The sequence below is a fragment of the Oncorhynchus mykiss genome, chromosome 4 (genome assembly GCF_057628025.1).
Source record: "Oncorhynchus mykiss isolate SJ-2025 chromosome 4, ASM5762802v1, whole genome shotgun sequence".
Taxonomy (NCBI): Eukaryota; Metazoa; Chordata; class Actinopteri; order Salmoniformes; family Salmonidae; genus Oncorhynchus; species Oncorhynchus mykiss.
Window position 1 is genome coordinate 5,616,369 of NC_143025.1, and position 19,674 is coordinate 5,636,042.

The following is a 19,674-nucleotide window of genomic DNA, read 5'->3' on the forward strand; positions in this document are numbered from 1 at the left end:
ACTGTGCCGGGTGGAGATTATAACAGAACATGGCCAAGATGTTCAAATGTTCATAGATGACCAACAGGGTCAGATAATAATAATCACAGTGGTTGTAGAGGGTACAACAGGTCAGCACCTCAGGAGTAAATGTCAGTTGGCTTTTCACAGCCGATCATTAAGAGTATCTCTACCACTCCTGCTGTCTCTAGAGAGTTGAAAACAGCAGGTCTGGGACAGGTAGCACGTCCGGTGAACAGGTCAGGGTTCAATAGCCACAGGCAGAACAGTTGAAACTGGAGCAGCAGCACGACCAGGTGGACTGGGGACAGCAAGGAGTCATCATGCCAGGTAGTCCTGAGGCATGGTCCTAAGGCTCCGGTCTTCCGAGAGAACGAGAGAGAATTAGAGAGAGCATACTTAAATTAACACAGGACACCGGATAAGACAGGAGAAATACTCCAGATATAACAGACTGACCCTAGCTCCCCGACACATAAACTACTGCAGCATAAACACTGGAGGCTGAGACAGGAGGGGTCAGGAGACACTGTGGCCCCATGCGATGATACCCCCGGACAGGGCCAAACAGGAAGGATATAACCCCACCCACCCACTTTGCCAAAGCACAAGCCCCCACACCACTAGAGGGATATCTTCAACCACCAACTTACTATCCTGAGACAAGGCAGAGTATAGCTCACGAAGATCTCCCGCATGGCACGGACCCGAGGGGGGGGCGCCAACACAGACAGGAAGATCATGTCAGTGTCTGAAATGCATTCCAGGTGACTACCTCAGGAAGCTGGTTGAGAGAATACCAAGAGTGTGCAAAGCTGTCATCAAGGCAAAGGGGTGGCTACTTTGAAAAATCTCAAATATAAAACATATTTTGATTTGTTTAACACTTTTTTGGGGGTTACTACATGAATCCATATGTGTTATTTTATAGTTTTGATGTCTTCACTATTATTCTACAAACGCGGAAAATAGTGAAAATGTTTTTTTTTGTCTTCATCAAATTGGTAGGCCTTTCTTTACTTGTCGTGTGTATAGCCGTCTGTAGCATGGGCAAATGTTTACTTTGCTCCCCAAACATCTTCCTGGCTATGTGTGAGTCCAAATCTATCAATCAGTGCATTCATTACAACCTAATTGATCACATAATCCTCACGTAGCAAAATTATAAATTATATTTTTTTGTTGTCCAAATTCGACAATCTCATTCACCTCCATACAAAATAAAAATCCTCACATCTTGGGTTTATTTTCCTGGTTATAGGCAAGTTTAAGTTTTCACTGAAAAAAATAAAACTTTTTCGCATATCTGCAATCTCATTGGCTAGAATGGTCCCGCCTACTTTCCATCATTGAGGACATGTATTTGAATTATTCCAGTGGTCCCTCGACTATCTTGACAATATAATAGATCATCACTGTCTGGTCAATATAATAGATCATCACTGTCTGGTCAATATAATAGATCATCACTGTCTGGTCAATATAATAGATCATCACTGTCTGGTCAATATAATAGATCATCATTGTCTGGTCAATTTAATAGATCATCATTGTCTGGTCAATATAATAGATCATCACTGTCTGGTCAATATAATAGATCATCATTGTCTGGTCAATATAATAGATCATCACTGTCTGGTCAATATAATAGATCATCATTGTCTGGTCAATTTAATAGATCATCATTGTCTGGTCAATATAATAGATAATCACTGTCTGGTCAATATAATAGATCATCATTGTCTGGTCAATTTAATAGATCATCACTGTCTGGTCAATATAATAGATCATCACTGTCTGGTCAATATAATCGATATACCCCGCCCCCAAGACGGCTGTGCTCCTCCCCTTCCCGCACACTCACCTGTCACTCAGCCGCTCTCTCTGGCTCCTTCCCTAACTGTCTTCGGTCTGCGCTGCCCGATGTCAACAGCGACCACAGGAGCAACGTATATATATATATATATATCTATAGAGAGAGAGAGAGAGATATATATGCATTTACATACCACTTTATTTTAATACCAACACAGAAAGTACCGCAACTTCCGATCGCTCTGGTATCAACATAGGAGGCTACGTGTCGCCTTGGCCATTAGAGCTACGGACCAGTCGTCCACCTGCTGCGGAGCAAAGTTCGGACAGACTGACGGCTGTTCAGAACATTCGAACAGATACTTTGTTGATTGTGAAATAAAAGTGTTTTGGACTGAAACGAAGAGAAAAACCTTTGTCAACAGTGTGCCGTCGGTAGAAGAGAGACAGCGGTGACTGAGCTTGTTCAGCGTTGCGCAGGTAAGGTGACTATAGTTGGGACTATTTTATATGACATTTCTATACCTAACCCCCATTTTTACACAGTTGTAGGTCTATTGCGTGTTTCTGGAAAGAATACGATAACGTCATACATTTGACCCTAGCCGTAAGGCGTCCTATGTAGGGCTAGTTTCACCCTTGAGATGAACATCCAATTTAAGGAATTTATTCATAATGCGTCCAGTACATTATCACCTGAGTCCAGTGACAGTTGTCTTTATGACATTATCACCTGAGCCCAGTGACTGTTGTGTTTATGACATTATCACCTGAGTCCAGTACATTATCACCTGAGTCCAGTGACTGTTGTGTTTATGACATTATCACCTGAGTCCAGATTATTGTTATTGACTTGACAGGTCTAAATCTATCTATTTGTGTGTGTGTAATGTACGTGTTTTTACACTAGCTTGGCCTTGACCCCATGCAGTGTTTTTACACACACCTACTGTCCATACGTTATACAAACATACCTTCCAGGTTGAAGGCTACACACACACACACACACACACACACACACACACACACACACACACACACACACACACACACACACACCTGCCTCCTCTACAATCTAACCACTAGACTACCTGCCTCCTCTACACTCTAACCACTAGGCTACCTCTACACTCTAACCACTAGGCTACCTCTACACTCTAACCACTAGACTACCTGCCTCCTCTACAATCTAACCACTAGACTACCTGCCTCCTCTACAATCTAACCACTAGGCTACCTGCCTCCTCTACAATCTAACCACTAGGCTACCTGCCGCCTCTACACTCTAACCACTAGGCTACCTGCCGCCCCTACACTCTAACCACTAGGCTACCTGCCATCCCTACACTCTAACCACTAGGCTACCTGCCACCTCTACACTCTAACCACTAGGCTACCTGCCACCTCTACACTCTAACCACTAGGCTACCTGCCACCTCTACACTCTAACCACTAGGCTACCTGCCTCCTCTACACTCTAACCACTAGGCTACCTGCCTCCTCTACACTCTAACCACTGGGCTACCTGCCTCCTCTACACTCTAACCACTGGCCTACCTGCCTCCTCTACACTCTAACCACTAGGCTACCTGCCACCTCTACACTCTAACCACTAGGCTACCTGCCTCCTCTACACTCTAACCACTAGGCTACCTGCCGCCCCTACACTCTAACCACTAGGCTACCTGCCACCTCTACACTCTAACCACTAGGCTACCTGCCACCTCTACACTCTAACCACTAGACTACCTGCCACCTCTACACTCTAACCACTAGGCTACCTGCCACCTCTACACTCTAACCACTAGGCTACCTGCCGCCCCTACACTCTAACCACTAGGCTACCTGCCTCCTCTACGCTCTAACCACTAGGCTACCTGCCACCTCTACACTCTAACCACTAGGCTACCTGCCGCCCCTACACTCTAACCACTAGGCTACCTGCCGCCCCTACACTCTAACCACTAGGCTACCTGCATCCTCTACGCTCTAACCACTAGGCTACCTGCCACCTCTACACTCTAACCACTAGGCTACCTGCCGCCCCTACACTCTAACCACTAGGCTACCTGCCTCCTCTACGCTCTAACCACTAGGCTACCTGACACCTCTACGCTCTAACCACTAGGCTACCTGCCTCCTCTACACTCTAACCACTAGGCTACCTGCCTCCTCTACGCTCTAACCACTAGGCTACCTGCCACCTCTACACTCTAACCACTAGGCTACCTGCCACCTCTACACTCTAACCACTAGGCTACCCTGCCTCCTCTACACTCTAACCACTAGGCTACCCTGCCACCTCTACACTCTAACCACTAGGCTACCTGCCTCCTCTACACTCTAACCACTAGGCTACCTGCCTCCTCTACACTCTAACCACTAGGCTACCTGCCTCCTCTACACTCTAACCACTAGGCTACCTGCCTCCTCTACACTCTAACCACTAGGCTACCCTGCCACCTCTACACTCTAACCACTAGGCTACCTGCCACCTCTACACTCTAACCACTAGGCTACCTGCCACCTCTACACTCTAACCACTAGGCTACCTGCCACCTCTACACTCTAACCACTAGGCTACCTGCCGCCCCTACATTCTAACCACTAGGCTACCTGCCACCTCTACACTCTAACCACTAGGCTACCTGCCGCCTCTACACTCTAACCACTAGACTACCTGCCTCCTCTATACTCTAACCACTAGACTACCTGCCTCCTCTACACTCTAACCACTAGACTACCTGCCGCCTCTACACTCTAACCACTAGGCTACCTGCCTCCTCTACACTCTAACCACTAGGCTACCCTGCCTCCTCTACACTCTAACCACTAGGCTACCCTGCCACCTCTACACTCTAACCACTAGGCTACCTGCCTCCTCTACACTCTAACCACTAGGCTACCTGCCTCCTCTACACTCTAACCACTAGGCTACCTGCCTCCTCTACACTCTAACCACTAGGCTACCTGCCTCCTCTACACTCTAACCACTCGGCTACCCTGCCACCTCTACACTCTAACCACTAGGCTACCTGCCACCTCTACACTCTAACCACTAGGCTACCTGCCACCTCTACACTCTAACCACTAGGCTACCTGCCTCTTCTACACTCTAACCACTAGGCTACCTGCCACCTCTACACTCTAACCACTAGGCTACCTGCCGCCCCTACATTCTAACCACTAGGCTACCTGCCACCTCTACACTCTAACCACTAGGCTACCTGCCGCCTCTACACTCTAACCACTAGGCTACCTGCCTCCTCTACACTCTAACCACTCGGCTACCCTGCCACCTCTACACTCTAACCACTAGGCTACCTGCCACCTCTACACTCTAACCACTAGGCTACCTGCCACCTCTACACTCTAACCACTAGGCTACCTGCCGCCTCTACACTCTAACCACTAGGCTACCTGCCTCCTCTACACTCTAACCACTCGGCTACCCTGCCACCTCTACACTCTAACCACTAGGCTACCTGCCACCTCTACACTCTAACCACTAGGCTACCTGCCACCTCTACACTCTAACCACTAGGCTACCTGCATCCTCTACACTCTAACCACTAGGCTACCTGCCACCTCTACACTCTAACCACTAGGCTACCTGCCGCCCCTACATTCTAACCACTAGGCTACCTGCCACCTCTACACTCTAACCACTAGGCTACCTGCCGCCTCTACACTCTAACCACTAGACTACCTGCCTCCTCTATACTCTAACCACTAGACTACCTGCCTCCTCTACACTCTAACCACTAGACTACCTGCCGCCTCTACACTCTAACCACTAGGCTACCTGCCTCCTCTACACTCTAACCACTAGGCTACCTGCCTCCTCTACACTCTAACCACTAGGCTACCTGCCTCCTCTACACTCTAACCACTAGACTACCTGCCTCCTCTACGCTCTAACCACTAGACTACCTGCCACCTCTACACTCTAACCACTAGGCTACCTGCCTCCTCTACACTCTAACCACTAGACTACCTGCCACCCCATACCTAGATAACTCTGTCAATACTAATCTCAACGCCAAACAACTAGCTAGCTACTGATTGGAGAATAGCTTTTGTGTTTATGTACTCTACTTCATGTGTGTAATAAATTCTGCTAAGTGTTTTAGCTAGGTACCCATCTGTTGTTGTTGTGGTGTAGGAATGTGGCTGTGAGTTTACACAAGACAAATGGGATGAAGACTAACAGATCAGGTGGACGAATCAGTGTTCACTATAGACACAGAAGAGAACACGTACTAACAACTCTATCAAAATGTATTGACTTGTAGAGGAGCAGTTTATAGAAAACATCCCGGCCTACTGGATAGTGGATAGACCACACTGTCTCAGTAGTGAACCATCCATCTTGAATGTTAGCAATATGACTTGGTTCAATATAGTGAACCATCCATCTTGATTGTTAGCAATATGACTTGGTTCAATATAGTGAACCATCCATCTGGAATGTTAGCAATATGACTTGGTTCAATATAGTGAACCATCCATCTTGATTGTTAGCAATATGACTTGGCTCAATATAGTGAACCAGCCATCTGGAATGTTAGCAATATGAGTTGGCTCAATATAGTGAACCAGCCATCAGGAATGTTAGCAATATGAGTTGGCTCAATATAGTGAACCAGCCATCTGGAATGTTAGCAATATGAGTTGGCTCAATATAGTGAACCAGCCATCTGGAATGTTAGCAATATGAGTTGGCTCAATATAGTGAACCAGCCATCTGGAATGTTAGCAATATGAGTTGGCTCAATTTAGTGAACCAGCCATCTGGAATGTTAGCAATATGAGCTGGTTCAATATAGTGAACCAGCCATCTGGAATGTTAGCAATATGACTTGGCTCAATATAGTGAACCAGCCATCTGGAATGTTAGCAATATGACTTGGTTCAATATAGTGAACCATCCATCTTGATTGTTAGCAATATGACTTGGTTCAATATAGTGAACCATCCATCTTGATTGTTAGCAATATGACTTGGTTCAATATAGTGAACCATCCATCTTGATTGTTAGCAATATGACTTGGTTCAATATAGTGAACCATCCATCTTGATTGTTAGCAATATGACTTGGTTCAATATAGTGAACCATCCATCTTGATTGTTAGCAATATGACTTGGCTCAATATAGTGAACTGGAATGTTAGCAATATGAGTTGGCTCAATATAGTGAACCAGCCATCTGGAATGTTAGCAATATGAGTTGGCTCAATATAGTGAACCAGCCATCTGGAATGTTAGCAATATGAGTTGGCTCAATATAGTGAACCAGCCATCTGGAATGTTAGCAATATGAGTTGGCTCAATATAGTGAACCAGCCATCTGGAATGTTAGCAATATGAGTTCAATATAGTGAACCATCCATCTTGATTGTTAGCAATATGACTTGGTTCAATATAGTGAACCATCCATCTTGATTGTTAGCAATATGACTTGGTTCAATATAGTGAACCATCCATCTTGATTGTTAGCAATATGACTTGGTTCAATATAGTGAACCATCCATCTTGATTGTTAGCAATATGACTTGGTTCAATATAGTGAACCATCCATCTTGATTGTTAGCAATATGACTTGGCTCAATATAGTGAACTGGAATGTTAGCAATATGAGTTGGCTCAATATAGTGAACCAGCCATCTGGAATGTTAGCAATATGAGTTGGCTCAATATAGTGAACCAGCCATCTGGAATGTTAGCAATATGAGTTGGCTCAATATAGTGAACCAGCCATCTGGAATGTTAGCAATATGAGTTGGCTCAATATAGTGAACCAGCCATCTGGAATGTTAGCAATATGAGTTGGTTCAATATAGTGAACCAGCCATCTGGAATGTTAGCAATATGAGTTGGCTCAATATAATGATTCAGCCATCTGGAATGTTAGCAATATGAGTTGGCTCAATATAGTGAACCAGCCATCTGGAATGTTAGCAATATGAGTTGGCTCAATATAATGATTCAGCCATCTGGAATGTTAGCAATATGAGTTGGCTCAATATAGTGAACCAGCCATCTGGAATGTTAGCAATATGAGTTGGCTCAATATAGTGAACCAGCCATCTGGAATGTTAGCAATATGAGTTGGCTCAATATAGTGAACCAGCCATCTGGAATGTTAGCAATATGAGTTGGCTCAATATAATGATTCAGCCATCTGGAATGTTAGCAATATGAGTTGGCTCAATATAGTGAACCAGCCATCTGGAATGTTAGCAATATGAGTTGGCTCAATATAGTGAACCAGCCATCTGGAATGTTAGCAATATGAGTTGGCTCAATATAATGATTCAGCCATCTGGAATGTTAGCAATATGAGTTGGCTCAATATAATGATTCAGCCATCTGGAATGTTAGCAATATGAGTTGGCTCAATATAATGATTCAGCCATCTGGAATGTTAGCAATATGAGTTAGGTTGGTTTCTGGTTGGTTTCTGTGTCATATGAGGTTGATTCAGAACTGTCTCGTGGGATTATCTAATGACAGTACTGTATTGTTTTCTGGTGCATACCACAACCACACACCCTCCGATGAGCCTTCTGAAACTCCACACCGCCTCATCTGTTGTTGTGGCGTTTGTTCACGTCATCTTGTGTTTAGTGTCGTTGCCTTGACAACACCCTTAGCCTCGGTACCTGTTCAATGATAAGGCTTGGAACCGGAAATTCATGTTAAAAATATGTATAAGTTTAGAGACGTCTCTTGTCACAGGGACACGGAGACGATGCTCTCTGTAGGAGCAGAAAAACAAAACTGAATGTTAAAATCTGAACATAATACGGTTTCTTTATTATGAAATAATCACTGGGATAACAAACAATATAGAAATGTTTCTGGTCAAAACACATAAAATACACATAAAATAGTACAGCCAATAAACAATACTTGTATTATTTCACAACCAAAACAAGGTTTATTAAAAACAGAACAGTGTTTTAAGTGAGAAGAAGGCATTGGTCTGAAGCTGAAAAATAAAGGAAATTCACATGAGCACCAGAATTCCCACTCCACCCATGCTCCACCAAGGTTTTACAGCACACAGTTTTGACCTACTACAGTAGCTATGTTGGTCTATTGTACTTCAAACTATGCGTAGGGCAGGTTGCTTAGGATCCAAACCATCTCAAACAGCCTCATTCGTACTCCTAGAGGAGGTGCTTCCAACTGGAGAACCTTCCAGAGCAAGAGAGATGGGGAGAGAGAGAGAGATGGGGGGAGAGAGAGATGGGGCAAGAGAGATGGAGAGATGGGGCAAGAGAGATGGAGAGATGGGGAGAGAGAGAGAGATGGGGAGAGAGAGAGAGATGGGGAGAGAGAGAGAGATGGGGAGAGAGAGAGAGAGAGATGGGGAGAGAGAGAGAGAGAGATGGGGGGAGAGAGAGAGAGAGAGATGGGGAGAGAGAGAGAGAGAGATGGGGAGAGAGAGAGAGAGAGATGGGGAGAGAGAGAGAGAGAGATGGGGAGAGAGAGAGAGATGGGGAGAGAGAGAGATGGGGAGAGAGAGAGAGATGGAGAGATGGGGAGAGAGAGAGATGGGGAGAGAGAGATGGGGGGGAGAGATGGGGAGAGAGAGATGGATGCAGCTCTTCAAGGTTGCCATGAGAGAATGTTTCATTCAGCCTGTGGCTCTCTGGAACTATATTAATATGTTCAGTCTGAGGGGAAGGGTCCAGGAAGGAGAGGATGGGTTCTATATTAATATGTTCAGTCTGAGGGGAAGGAGAGGATGGGTTCTATGTTAATATGTTCAGTCTGAGGGGAAGGAGAGGATGGGTTCTATATTAATATGTTCAGTCTGAGGGGAAGGAGAGGATGGGTTCTACATTAATATGTTCAGTCTGAGGGGAAGGAGAGGATGGGTTCTATATTAATATGTTCAGTCTGAGGGGAAGGAGAGGATGGGTTCTATATTAATATGTTCAGTCTGAGGGGAAGGAGAGGATGGGTTCTACATTAATATGTTCAGTCTGAGGGGAAGGGTCCAGGAAGGAGAGGATGGGTTCTATGTTAATATGTTCAGTCTGAGGGGAAGGGTCCAGGAAGGAGAGGATGGGTTCTACATTAATATGTTCAGTCTGAGGGGAAGGGTCCAGGAAGGAGAGGATGGGTTCTACATTAATATGTTCAGTCGGAGGGGAAGGGTCCAGGAAGGAGAGGATGGGTTCTATATTAATATGTTCAGTCTGAGGGGAAGGGTCCAGGAAGGAGAGGATGGGTTCTATATTAATATGTTCAGTCGGAGGGGAAGGAGAGGATGGGTTCTACATTAATATGTTCAGTCTGAGGGGAAGGGTCCAGGAAGGAGAGGATGGGTTCTATATTAATATGTTCAGTCTGAGGGGAAGGAGAGGATGGGTTCTATATTAATATGTTCAGTCTGAGGGGAAGGAGAGGATGGGTTCTATATTAATATGTTCAGTCTGAGGGGAAGGGTCCAGGAAGGAGAGGATGGGTTCTATATTAATATGTTCAGTCTGAGGGGAAGGGTCCAGGAAGGAGAGGATGGGTTCTATATTAATATGTTCAGTCTGAGGGGAAGGGTCCAGGAAGGAGAGGATGGGTTCTATATTAATATGTTCAGTCTGAGGGGAAGGGTCCAGGAAGGAGAGGATGGGTTCTACATTAATATGTTCAGTCTGAGGGGAAGGGTCCAGGAAGGAGAGGATGGGTTCTATGTTAATATGTTCAGTCTGAGGGGAAGGGTCCAGGAAGGAGAGGATGGGTTCTATATTAATATGTTCAGTCTGAGGGGAAGGAGAGGATGGGTTCTATATTAATATGTTCAGTCTGAGGGGAAGGAGAGGATGGGTTCTATATTAATATGTTCAGTCTGAGGGGAAGGGTCCAGGAAGGAGAGGATGGGTTCTATATTAATATGTTCAGTCTGAGGGGAAGGAGAGGATGGGTTCTATATTAATATGTTCAGTCTGAGGGGAAGGAGAGGATGGGTTCTATATTAATATGTTCAGTCTGAGGGGAAGGGTCCAGGAAGGAGAGGATGGGTTCTATATTAATATGTTCAGTCTGAGGGGAAGGAGAGGATGGGTTCTATATTAATATGTTCAGTCTGAGGGGAAGGGTCCAGGAAGGAGAGGATGGGTTCTACATTAATATGTTCAGTCTGAGGGGAAGGGTCCAGGAAGGAGAGGATGGGTTCTATATTAATATGTTCAGTCGGAGGGGAAGGGTCCAGGAAGGAGAGGATGGGTTCTATGTTAATATGTTCAGTCTGAGGGGAAGGGTCCAGGAAGGAGAGGATGGGTTCTATATTAATATGTTCAGTCTGAGGGGAAGGAGAGGATGGGTTCTATATTAATATGTTCAGTCTGAGGGGAAGGGTCCAGGAAGGAGAGGATGGGTTCTATATTAATATGTTCAGTCTGAGGGGAAGGGTCCAGGAAGGAGAGGATGGGTTCTATATTAATATGTTCAGTCTGAGGGGAAGGGTCCAGGAAGGAGAGGATGGGTTCTATATTAATATGTTCAGTCTGAGGGGAAGGGTCCAGGAAGGAGAGGATGGGTTCTACATTAATATGTTCAGTCTGAGGGGAAGGGTCCAGGAAGGAGAGGATGGGTTCTACATTAATATGTTCAGTCTGAGGGGAAGGGTCCAGGAAGGAGAGGATGGGTTCTATATTAATATGTTCAGTCGGAGGGGAAGGGTCCAGGAAGGAGAGGATGGGTTCTACATTAATATGTTCAGTCTGAGGGGAAGGAGAGGATGGGTTCTATATTAATATGTTCAGTCGGAGGGGAAGGGTCCAGGAAGGAGAGGATGGGTTCTACATTAATATGTTCAGTCTGAGGGGAAGGAGAGGATGGGTTCTACATTAATATGTTCAGTCTGAGGGGAAGGAGAGGATGGGTTCTATATTAATATGTTCAGTCTGAGGGGAAGGGTCCAGGAAGGAGAGGATGGGTTCTATATTAATATGTTCAGTCTGAGGGGAAGGAGAGGATGGGTTCTATATTAATATGTTCAGTCTGAGGGGAAGGAGAGGATGGGTTCTATATTAATATGTTCAGTCGGAGGGGAAGGGTCCAGGAAGGAGAGGATGGGTTCTATATTAATATGTTCAGTCGGAGGGGAAGGAGAGGATGGGTTCTATATTAATATGTTCAGTCTGAGGGGAAGGAGAGGATGGGTTCTATATTAATATGTTCAGTCTGAGGGGAAGGAGAGGATGGGTTCTATATTAATATGTTCAGTCTGAGGGGAAGGAGAGGATGGGTTCTACATTAATATGTTCAGTCTGAGGGGAAGGAGAGGATGGGTTCTACATGAATATGTTCAGTCGGAGGGGAAGGGTCCAGGAAGGAGAGGATGGGTTCTATATTAATATGTTCAGTCTGAGGGGAAGGAGAGGATGGGTTCTACATTAATATGTTCAGTCTGAGGGGAAGGAGAGGATGGGTTCTACATGAATATGTTCAGTCGGAGGGGAAGGGTCCAGGAAGGAGAGGATGGGTTCTATATTAATATGTTCAGTCGGAGGGGAAGGAGAGGATGGGTTCTATATTAATATGTTCAGTCTGAGGGGAAGGGTCCAGGAAGGAGAGGATGGGTTCTATATTAATATGTTCAGTCTGAGGGGAAGGAGAGGATGGGTTCTATATTAATATGTTCAGTCTGAGGGGAAGGGTCCAGGAAGGAGAGGATGGGTTCTATATTAATATGTTCAGTCTGAGGGGAAGGAGAGGATGGGTTCTATATTAATATGTTCAGTCTGAGGGGAAGGGTCCAGGAAGGAGAGGATGGGTTCTATATTAATATGTTCAGTCGGAGGGGAAGGAGAGGATGGGTTCTATATTAATATGTTCAGTCTGAGGGGAAGGGTCCAGGAAGGAGAGGATGGGTTCTATATTAATATGTTCAGTCTGAGGGGAAGGGTCCAGGAAGGAGAGGATGGGTTCTATATTAATATGTTCAGTCTGAGGGGAAGGGTCCAGGAAGGAGAGGATGGGTTCTATATTAATATGTTCAGTCTGAGGGGAAGGGTCCAGGAAGGAGAGGATGGGTTCTATATTAATATGTTCAGTCTGAGGGGAAGGGTCCAGGAAGGAGAGGATGGGTTCTATATTAATATGTTCAGTCTGAGGGGAAGGGTCCAGGAAGGAGAGGATGGGTTCTATATTAATATGTTCAGTCTGAGGGGAAGGGTCCAGGAAGGAGAGGATGGGTTCTATATTAATATGTTCAGTCGGAGGGGAAGGGTCCAGGAAGGAGAGGATGGGTTCTATATTAATATGTTCAGTCGGAGGGGAAGGGTCCAGGAAGGAGAGGATGGGTTCTATATTAATATGTTCAGTCTGAGGGGAAGGGTCCAGGAAGGAGAGGATGGGTTCTACATTAATATGTTCAGTCTGAGGGGAAGGGTCCAGGAAGGAGAGGATGGGTTCTATATTAATATGTTCAGTCTGAGGGGAAGGGTCCAGGAAGGAGAGGATGGGTTCTATATTAATATGTTCAGTCTGAGGGGAAGGGTCCAGGAAGGAGAGGATGGGTTCTATATTAATATGTTCAGTCTGAGGGGAAGGAGAGGATGGGTTCTATATTAATATGTTCAGTCTGAGGGGAAGGGTCCAGGAAGGAGAGGATGGGTTCTATGTTAATATGTTCAGTCTGAGGGGAAGGAGAGGATGGGTTCTACATTAATATGTTCAGTCTGAGGGGAAGGAGAGGATGGGTTCTACATTAATATGTTCAGTCTGAGGGGAAGGAGAGGATGGGTTCTACATTAATATGTTCAGTCTGAGGGGAAGGAGAGGATGGGTTCTATATTAATATGTTCAGTCTGAGGGGAAGGGTCCAGGAAGGAGAGGATGGGTTCTATATTAATATGTTCAGTCTGAGGGGAAGGAGAGGATGGGTTCTATATTAATATGTTCAGTCTGAGGGGAAGGGTCCAGGAAGGAGAGGATGGGTTCTATATTAATATGTTCAGTCTGAGGGGAAGGAGAGGATGGGTTCTATATTAATATGTTCAGTCTGAGGGGAAGGAGAGGATGGGTTCTATATTAATATGTTCAGTCTGAGGGGAAGGAGAGGATGGGTTCTACATTAATATGTTCAGTCTGAGGGGAAGGAGAGGATGGGTTCTACATTAATATGTTCAGTCTGAGGGGAAGGAGAGGATGGGTTCTATATTAATATGTTCAGTCTGAGGGGAAGGGTCCAGGAAGGAGAGGATGGGTTCTATATTAATATGTTCAGTCTGAGGGGAAGGAGAGGATGGGTTCTACATTAATATGTTCAGTCTGAGGGGAAGGAGAGGATGGGTTCTATGTTAATATGTTCAGTCTGAGGGGAAGGAGAGGATGGGTTCTATGTTAATATGTTCAGTCTGAGGGGAAGGAGAGGATGGGTTCTACATTAATATGTTCAGTCTGAGGGGAAGGAGAGGATGGGTTCTATGTTAATATGTTCAGTCTGAGGGGAAGGAGAGGATGGGTTCTACATTAATATGTTCAGTCTGAGGGGAAGGAGAGGATGGGTTCTATGTTAATATGTTCAGTCTGAGGGGAAGGGTCCAGGAAGGAGAGGATGGGTTCTATATTAATATGTTCAGTCTGAGGGGAAGGAGAGGATGGGTTCTATGTTAATATGTTCAGTCTGAGGGGAAGGAGAGGATGGGTTCTACATTAATATGTTCAGTCGGAGGGGAAGGGTCCAGGAAGGAGAGGATGGGTTCTACATTAATATGTTCAGTCTGAGGGGAAGGGTCCAGGAAGGAGAGGATGGGTTCTACATTAATATGTTCAGTCTGAGGGGAAGGGTCCAGGAAGGAGAGGATGGGTTCTACATTAATATGTTCAGTCTGAGGGGAAGGGTCCAGGAAGGAGAGGATGGGTTCTATATTAATATGTTCAGTCTGAGGGGAAGGGTCCAGGAAGGAGAGGATGGGTTCTATATTAATATGTTCAGTCTGAGGGGAAGGGTCCAGGAAGGAGAGGATGGGTTCTATATTAATATGTTCAGTCTGAGGGGAAGGGTCCAGGAAGGAGAGGATGGGTTCTATATTAATATGTTCAGTCTGAGGGGAAGGAGAGGATGGGTTCTACATTAATATGTTCAGTCTGAGGGGAAGGAGAGGATGGGTTCTACATTAATATGTTCAGTCTGAGGGGAAGGAGAGGATGGGTTCTACATTAATATGTTCAGTCTGAGGGGAAGGAGAGGATGGGTTCTACATTAATATGTTCAGTCTGAGGGGAAGGAGAGGATGGGTTCTATGTTAATATGTTCAGTCTGAGGGGAAGGGTCCAGGAAGGAGAGGATGGGTTCTACATTAATATGTTCAGTCTGAGGGGAAGGAGAGGATGGGTTCTATATTAATATGTTCAGTCTGAGGGGAAGGAGAGGATGGGTTCTATATTAATATGTTCAGTCTGAGGGGAAGGAGAGGATGGGTTCTATATTAATATGTTCAGTCTGAGGGGAAGGAGAGGATGGGTTCTATATTAATATGTTCAGTCTGAGGGGAAGGGTCCAGGAAGGAGAGGATGGGTTCTATATTAATATGTTCAGTCGGAGGGGAAGGGTCCAGGAAGGAGAGGATGGGTTCTATATTAATATGTTCAGTCGGAGGGGAAGGGTCCAGGAAGGAGAGGATGGGTTCTATATTAATATGTTCAGTCTGAGGGGAAGGGTCCAGGAAGGAGAGGATGGGTTCTACATTAATATGTTCAGTCTGAGGGGAAGGGTCCAGGAAGGAGAGGATGGGTTCTATATTAATATGTTCAGTCTGAGGGGAAGGGTCCAGGAAGGAGAGGATGGGTTCTATATTAATATGTTCAGTCTGAGGGGAAGGGTCCAGAAGGAGAGGATGGGTTCTATATTAATATGTTCAGTCTGAGGGGAAGGGTCCAGGAAGGAGAGGATGGGTTCTATATTAATATGTTCAGTCTGAGGGGAAGGGTCCAGGAAGGAGAGGATGGGTTCTATATTAATATGTTCAGTCTGAGGGGAAGGAGAGGATGGGTTCTATATTAATATGTTCAGTCTGAGGGGAAGGGTCCAGGAAGGAGAGGATGGGTTCTATATTAATATGTTCAGTCTGAGGGGAAGGGTCCAGGAAGGAGAGGATGGGTTCTATGTTAATATGTTCAGTCTGAGGGGAAGGAGAGGATGGGTTCTACATTAATATGTTCAGTCTGAGGGGAAGGAGAGGATGGGTTCTACATTAATATGTTCAGTCTGAGGGGAAGGAGAGGATGGGTTCTACATTAATATGTTCAGTCTGAGGGGAAGGAGAGGATGGGTTCTATATTAATATGTTCAGTCTGAGGGGAAGGGTCCAGGAAGGAGAGGATGGGTTCTATATTAATATGTTCAGTCTGAGGGGAAGGGTCCAGGAAGGAGAGGATGGGTTCTATATTAATATGTTCAGTCTGAGGGGAAGGGTCCAGGAAGGAGAGGATGGGTTCTATATTAATATGTTCAGTCTGAGGGGAAGGAGAGGATGGGTTCTATATTAATATGTTCAGTCTGAGGGGAAGGGGAGGATGGGTTCTATATTAATATGTTCAGTCTGAGGGGAAGGGTCCAGGAAGGAGAGGATGGGTTCTATATTAATATGTTCAGTCTGAGGGGAAGGAGAGGATGGGTTCTATATTAATATGTTCAGTCTGAGGGGAAGGAGAGGATGGGTTCTACATTAATATGTTCAGTCTGAGGGGAAGGAGAGGATGGGTTCTACATTAATATGTTCAGTCAGAGGGGAAGGAGAGGATGGGTTCTATATTAATATGTTCAGTCAGAGGGGAAGGAGAGGATGGGTTCTATATTAATATGTTCAGTCTGAGGGGAAGGAGAGGATGGGTTCTACATTAATATGTTCAGTCTGAGGGGAAGGAGAGGATGGGTTCTACATTAATATGTTCAGTCTGAGGGGAAGGAGAGGATGGGTTCTATATTAATATGTTCAGTCTGAGGGGAAGGGTCCAGGAAGGAGAGGATGGGTTCTATATTAATATGTTCAGTCTGAGGGGAAGGAGAGGATGGGTTCTACATTAATATGTTCAGTCTGAGGGGAAGGAGAGGATGGGTTCTATGTTAATATGTTCAGTCTGAGGGGAAGGAGAGGATGGGTTCTATGTTAATATGTTCAGTCTGAGGGGAAGGAGAGGATGGGTTCTACATTAATATGTTCAGTCTGAGGGGAAGGAGAGGATGGGTTCTATGTTAATATGTTCAGTCTGAGGGGAAGGAGAGGATGGGTTCTACATTAATATGTTCAGTCTGAGGGGAAGGAGAGGATGGGTTCTATGTTAATATGTTCAGTCTGAGGGGAAGGGTCCAGGAAGGAGAGGATGGGTTCTATATTAATATGTTCAGTCTGAGGGGAAGGAGAGGATGGGTTCTATGTTAATATGTTCAGTCTGAGGGGAAGGAGAGGATGGGTTCTACATTAATATGTTCAGTCGGAGGGGAAGGGTCCAGGAAGGAGAGGATGGGTTCTATATTAATATGTTCAGTCTGAGGGGAAGGAGAGGATGGGTTCTATATTAATATGTTCAGTCTGAGGGGAAGGAGAGGATGGGTTCTATGTTAATATGTTCAGTCTGAGGGGAAGGAGAGGATGGGTTCTACATTAATATGTTCAGTCTGAGGGGAAGGGTCCAGGAAGGAGAGGATGGGTTCTATATTAATATGTTCAGTCTGAGGGGAAGGGTCCAGGAAGGAGAGGATGGGTTCTACATTAATATGTTCAGTCTGAGGGGAAGGGTCCAGGAAGGAGAGGATGGGTTCTACATTAATATGTTCAGTCTGAGGGGAAGGGTCCAGGAAGGAGAGGATGGGTTCTATATTAATATGTTCAGTCTGAGGGGAAGGGTCCAGGAAGGAGAGGATGGGTTCTACATTAATATGTTCAGTCTGAGGGGAAGGGTCCAGGAAGGAGAGGATGGGTTCTATATTAATATGTTCAGTCTGAGGGGAAGGAGAGGATGGGTTCTACATTAATATGTTCAGTCTGAGGGGAAGGAGAGGATGGGTTCTACATTAATATGTTCAGTCTGAGGGGAAGGAGAGGATGGGTTCTATGTTAATATGTTCAGTCTGAGGGGAAGGGTCCAGGAAGGAGAGGATGGGTTCTACATTAATATGTTCAGTCTGAGGGGAAGGAGAGGATGGGTTCTATATTAATATGTTCAGTCTGAGGGGAAGGAGAGGATGGGTTCTACATGAATATGTTCAGTCTGAGGGGAAGGGTCCAGAAGGAGAGGATGGGTTCTATATTAATATGTTCAGTCTGAGGGGAAGGGTCCAGGAAGGAGAGGATGGGTTCTATATTAATATGTTCAGTCTGAGGGGAAGGGTCCAGGAAGGAGAGGATGGGTTCTACATGAATATGTTCAGTCTGAGGGGAAGGGTCCAGAAGGAGAGGATGGGTTCTATATTAATATGTTCAGTCTGAGGGGAAGGGTCCAGGAAGGAGAGGATGGGTTCTATATTAATATGTTCAGTCTGAGGGGAAGGGTCCAGAAGGAGAGGATGGGTTCTATATTAATATGTTCAGTCTGAGGGGAAGGGTCCAGGAAGGAGAGGATGGGTTCTATATTAATATGTTCAGTCTGAGGGGAAGGGTCCAGGAAGGAGAGGATGGGTTCTATATTAATATGTTCAGTCGGAGGGGAAGGGTCCAGGAAGGAGAGGATGGGTTCTACATTAATATGTTCAGTCGGAGGGGAAGGGTCCAGGAAGGAGAGGATGGGTTCTATATTAATATGTTCAGTCTGAGGGGAAGGAGAGGATGGGTTCTATATTAATATGTTCAGTCAGAGGGGAAGGGTCCATCCCTGTTATGAGTGAAGAGGAGTGTCTATAGATAAAACTGATGCCAGAGAGGTGAGAGCAGTGGACTGGTGGGCAGCGAGGCAAGACAGGCTGCCAACTCTGGTTCGCGTTGCTTCTCTTTACTTGTGGCTCCTCAACACGTCTGTAGATGTTGAGAAACTATTGTCACAGTCCCAGAACCTGTTAACTCGGGACTGGAGAAGCCTGTCTTAAAAAGAAGAGAGATGCTTCCTGTTTCCAAGTTCACCAGCAGTGCTGAAGAATGAACTCTCACACGGACTCACTCCTAAACCCTCACTCCTAAACCCTCACTCCTCACCCTCACTCCTCACCCTCACTCCTCACCCTCGCTCCTCACCCTCACTCCTCACCCTCACTCCTCACCCTCACTCCTCACCCTGGCCTGCTCTAAACATTGGACTGGACAGCACAGCTCTCCCTCTCTCTCTCCCTCGCTCTCTCCCTCTCTTGTTCTCTCTCTGTTAGAATTACTGTAGGTCATTCTTACATCTTAAAGTGTATTGTACAGTGGGACACTTAAAAAGATGAGAGGCCTGACATTTTCATCATAGGTACACTTAAACTATGACAGACAAAATGAGGGGAAAAAAAATCCAGAAAATCACATTGTAGCATTTTTAATGAATTTATTTGCAAATTATGGTGGAAAATAAGTATTTAGTATTTAGTATAGGCCTCATCTTTTTAAGTGGGAGCACAATTAGTGGCTTACTAAATACTTTTTTTGCCCCACTGTATATTGTAGGGAGGTGAGCAGGTTGCAAAGTTATTGGAATGTTCTGGAATGTTCTAGGCAGTATTGTGCTGAACAGGTATGAAGGAAATGACGTTGGGCCAGTTACATTCCTGTCTACACCTCTTTCAGGTTTTGTTTGTTTATCTGGTGACCTGATTGACTCTTCAAACTCTAGTGACTCTAATTCAGACATTAAGATCTCAGGTTATCAGAGTGTTACATTTATTTTTTGTGAATTAAATTATTGGATCTTAGTTTCTACGTACAAAAACAT

General features: G+C 45.1%; 1 protein-coding gene across 2 annotated transcripts in view; it reads left to right on the forward strand.

Moving 5' to 3' along the window:
* The first annotated feature begins 1,839 nt into the window (after positions 1 to 1,839).
* Positions 1,840 to 19,674, forward strand: part of LOC110521167 (epidermal growth factor receptor kinase substrate 8-like protein 2) — a 114,206-nt gene continuing 96,371 nt past the window's right edge. For both annotated transcript variants that reach the window (XM_090230941.1, XM_090230944.1), the window contains exon 1: positions 1,840 to 2,295. The gene's annotated coding sequence lies outside the window, so the exon portion shown is untranslated. The remainder of the gene's footprint in view (positions 2,296 to 19,674) is intronic.